Here is a 5,348-nt window from a genome sequence, read left to right on the forward strand (position 1 = left end):
CTGTAAAATTAAACATTAAAATTGTTTATTAACCAGTATATTCCAGTCTAGGTTTTGGTGGTTTATTCAGAGAGGATACTTCATACTCTGCAAGTTCTGCATACTCTTTATTAAAAGTGTACGCACAAACCCTAAAATATTTTATAGGCTAAAACTTGCCGAATATGTTTTACAAAAAAGAAAAAAAAATATTTGGCTAAGATATTATATAAAAGGATTTTGAGTACGGACAGGAAAATGTGGTATGAAGTTATGAATTCAAAGTGGAAATTAAACACATTACAGTTACCCATATTCACACAGAGACATTCAGAGCTGAATGATATGTTTAATGCAAACTTGTAGAGATGTAGGCCCCCTGTTGGCCCCCCACTCAAATGCCTCTATACTGTCCTCTCAACTTGCTGTACTCCAAGCTGAGAGAGAGACAGCTAAACTTAGTTAAGTGGATACATTTACTGAGGGAAGTGCACTTTGATGTGGGTCACCGGGCAAATTAACAGTGTCAAATGATATCATGACAGGGATGCAAGGTGTGATAGCTTTAAAGAGGATTCAGTGAGGACAGTGACCTGTAATTCTATCGCGATATCAACCTTTGCCTCACTCTGCAGTCTGTTGGGTCAAATGGCTCGTTTCTGTAGTTTGCACACACAAACTTCAGTTGCTATTGACATAGCTTTGAGATGAAAGCAAACCTGACTCAAGCTCTATTGATTGTTTTGCTGTGTTTTATATCTTTCATGCATTTTCATACAGGCCTACATTCTGACGAAAAGTCCCCATCTTTTATAAGTATTGATTAATTATTGGATTGCCCTGCTTGCACAGGTCATGCATATAAATTCTTGAAGACCAAACTTTTGTACATGGAAAACTTGTTGCTTTAGCTAGTATTGTTACCTCCCCAACTTGAATGTGTCCAGTGCTTTGTGCTTTGACTACAAAAGAATGCTAAATCTTCCATACACCTTTATGAACTTCTCGGCCATTGTGGTGACTCCTCTATTTATTTTATACAATTGTACTGTGAACAGAAGAAAAAATAAACAGACTGACTAAACAGTGGTCTTTTTGTGGTCTTTTTGCGAGTGAAAACTCTGTGTACAGACACAAAAGGGGGACGTTTCCACCGCCTGAAAGTAAATTCTTGTGAAGTGGAACTAATCATCTGAGGGATGGTTCTCGTTGTCCTAACAACGCAGCTGAATTGGAATGAGCCTTCCTTTTTGTTGTATATATGTTTTCTTTCTTTCATTCAAAACTGATGATGATAGTAGTTTCACGCCCTGTCCACCCACATTGTTGGCTAGAACTTTTTTTTTTTGTAGATAAGTCCTTACTTAGAGACGCGTAGCCTACACACGGCGGGTGACTCTCCGGCTGTGACGTCAGCCGCACTCTTGTGTCTACAAAGCTTTACGCCGCTTAATACCCTTATATTAAGAAGAAAACAATCTCACACATCAGAACTGATTGGAGGTCAAATGACCGAAAAAACGTAGGCTACTTCTACATATAGCCTACCTACTTTTTTGACTATGCGAAGATCGTTAGTTAGCGAACTTTATTGTTATATATTAAACATTGCTCTCTATATCATCCACGCAGAGAGAGTTATCGCCATCGTGACGTCGTTCAATAAAACATTTACGTAAACACACGACGTTTATTTTTCTGCGTTCATATAGCCCACAGGTCATACAGGCTCCAATGATTAACCCACGACGGTGCCCTGAGATGAAGTAACTCTGGCCTCAGTGACCTTTCAGTCAAGAATCCCATCTCTTAATTACCATTACTAAATCTTTCTCTCTTCCACCACCTTTTGCTTCGCAACGTTATAAACGTTTGAGCTTTTATGGAATTCCGAAGAACCGAAAGATTTTATTGTCACCACGGGGTTCGGGGTTCAGACAGCGGTCACATGCTGGAAAAAATAAACTGCTCGGTACCAAAGAAAAAACACTAAAGTTTTTTCTCTCTAATTATTACTAATTAAACAGCACTTCGTCCTTAAATCACACGCACTTGAGTTCTTTCAATTTAATCAGTTTATCATACGGCCCGTCGCGTAGGTAGCCTATATGTAATGGAAGGGTCTGCTGGTGACCTGTTGTAAATACGCCTACTTTATTTACTGATTAAGCCGAAGAATTGTTTATTTGATATAATATAATATATAGTCTAATTAATATAGGCCTAGTCTATATGAGGGAACGAGAACGGTTTTCTGTAAAAAAGGTGCTTTCTTTGGCATATGTCTTATCTGGGTAGTTGCATATAAAATCAAACTATTTGGAAGAAGAAGAAAACAAAACCCATTAACATTAGAAAAACAAGGCCCATTAACATTAGATTTGGGTTCAAATTTATATACATTTACATTGAAAGCAGATAATGTATGTCCTATACAATGGTAAAGATTTCTTACGTTTTTCACCGTTTTGGCTTCATAAGAGTTTGATTTACTCTAGCCTATTTTTTCTAAATTAATATGAGCCAAATTAATCTACATAATAATTAGAAAATAATTAGCAAATTAATTTTAAAATAGTTTTAGAGCATGCAATGTTCTCGAATGTATTTGCTAGTAAACAACCCCTTGAATAGAATAGTTCGATTTACAGAAAGAAAGAAAAAAAACATATTTTTTGCTCTTATTTTGTTATTCTGAATGATTTATTGTATTGTTACCAGGGTACCAGTGCTTTCTGAACGTCTCTTGGCGGGTATTCCAGGTGAGTGATGTTGCTGTTGAGAGGTGGCACTAGAAACCCTTAAAGTACAACAGATGATGTCACACTGGGGAGGATCCAGACTAAAGTGCGTGAAGCAGAACAGGCTCTATCCTATTGAGACTAAACGCTGCGAAGAAAGAGACAGCCATGAAATGACGCTGAGAAAAAAGTAGTAAACAAACGGAGCATAGCTTTTGCTTTTCAGTAAGATGTTCTCCGCTGAGACTTCAGCGCCGGTGGCAACAGCATACACGTCGGACAACAGTTGCAGCATATTAAACAACTTCTGCAGTTCACATACAAATGTTCTGGACTTTGAAAGCTTAGATGATCTGAAATCGGTACACATATAGGCCTACTCACACGCTCATTAAATTGGTTTACGTTGTAAAATCAAAGATCAACCGAAATCTCTCGGATCAAAACCTTACACCGTTACTTAAACGTTAGAAACAATTATTTTAAACAAGAGTGGACGTCTCTCGGTAATCGCGTGATGTTTGCCTGGACAGAATTAAATTCCTTGGCGTGTAAGTATTTTTGTCATCTTTGCACGCCATGCGGTAACTGGTTGTCATTGTCGCTGCGGCAGACGGAGAGCTGGGAGAGAACACTCGGCCTGTGCCAGTTGGCTCAAGCTCTTGAAAACAAGAGGCAGACGCTGCACGATTCTAATCTTAATCGTTCCAGACATGAAGGTCACTCTCGGCTGGACTCTCATGGCGCTCACACTGTTGTTTCTTCCATTAAGTAAAACGTCGATTCTACAACCTCAATACATCAACTGCGCTCATGTGAACAATAACAGATAAAACTGCAAGCAGCAATAATCGGGGTCCAAGTACAATAATCCCTTTAGCCCTTAATCATTCATTGTCTAAAATAATAAAACTGTTCTGTTGTATGTAGCTACTATATTTAGCCTACGTTTGCGTTACATCAAAATGTAATTTATTGTAGGTGTTTCACTGTTATGTCGCCACCTTCTGTCCAAGCGCGACGAAATCTATTCTTTTTTTTTTAGACACTTTATTGGGTTGCTGAAATCTAATTGGCTGGTGGTGGCTATTTAAAAATATGCAAATGACCGTGCATGGTTACTGTAAAGCTGATTTAAACAATGTGTATTGTAAAGGCTATGCAAAAAACAAAAACGGAGTAATTTCAATATTTTAGCGCCACCAACTGAGCCATCTACATTTATGATGTTTCCTCATTGTGGCGCTCTACATAGTCTATATGTAGCAAATTTAATCAAACTTATTTATTACACCCATAGTTTATAGCCTTTTTAGTACAATTCAATTCAATTCAAGTTTATTTGTACAGCGCTTTTCACGATACAAATCATTGCAAAGCAACTTTACAGCAAATTAAGTTTCTACAATATTTAGTGGTAGCTTATCAGTGGTGATTGTCAGTCAATGTACATATGGCAGAAATGTACGGAAAAATCAATTGCGTGATGGATTGTAGCGTGGTAGAAGACTAGTTAGGTACGCAGGAGCTAACCCATTAAGGGCCTTATAGGCAAGTAATAATATTTTGTAACTGATACGGAACTTAATAGGTAGCCAGTGCAGAGACTGTAAAATTGGGGTAATTTGATCATATTTTCTTGACCTGGTAAGGACTTTAGCCGCTGCGTTTTGGACTACCTGTAGCTTGTTTATTGAAGATGCAGGACAACCACCTAGCAGTGCATTACAATAGTCCAGTCTAGAGGTCATGAATGCATGAACTAGCTTTGAATGCTGTTTCTGTACATGGGAAATATGATTTTCAAAAGGCAAGTTGCTATCTAATATAACACCCATATTTTTGACTGTAGAGGAAGTAACCGTACATCCGTCTAGTTGCAAATTGTAATCCAAGAGATTCTGTGTACTGTCTTTTGGTCCAATAAGTAATATCTCTGTCTTATCCGAATTTAATAGGAGAAAATTATTGGTCATCCAATCTTTTACATTTTTAACACACTCTGTTAGCTTAGATAATTTAGAAGTTTGACTAAAATAACCCCAGCATTATTCATTGGCTGTTCACTGGTACAGATTTGGTTAAAATTTTCAAGGTGAAAATAAATGGGGGTATTAGGGATCTGGAGTGCATGAGCCAAGGAAACTATAATTATAATTATGATTAATCTGTGGTTATGAAACACTCATTTCACATGGTTCATGAAACATAGCAAAAAAATGCATATGCATATATTACATATGGTCCAAGTGGCATAATACATTTTGGCATTTGGTCCATATTTCACATTTCTCCAATTTGTGATTTTTTTTTCTTCCGGACTTTAAGTTTTAACCCGGAACTAGCTCCTTGGATCCCTAAATATGCCTTCAGCACATATGTATGGGAATTGATATTGATAAAATGCAACGTTTGTGTGTGTGTTATTATTGTGCGTTACCTGACAGCATAAAGCAAGCCATCGGTATTAATATGGGTGATTTATAGTGAGCAAAGTGAGTTCAAGTTCGGTTGGGGTGGGCTGGGGCGTGATGTTGTGCAAGAGGATTGGTGAGCTGTGTACCAAGTACACTGGCTCACTCAAGGGCATGGATGCGGTCCAGAGACAGAAAATAATTCCTTTCCGCT

Source organism: Sinocyclocheilus rhinocerous, unplaced genomic scaffold (genome assembly GCF_001515625.1).
Source record: "Sinocyclocheilus rhinocerous isolate Xijiao unplaced genomic scaffold, SAMN03320098_v1.1 scaffold557, whole genome shotgun sequence".
In the NCBI taxonomy this organism is placed as follows: domain Eukaryota; kingdom Metazoa; phylum Chordata; class Actinopteri; order Cypriniformes; family Cyprinidae; genus Sinocyclocheilus; species Sinocyclocheilus rhinocerous.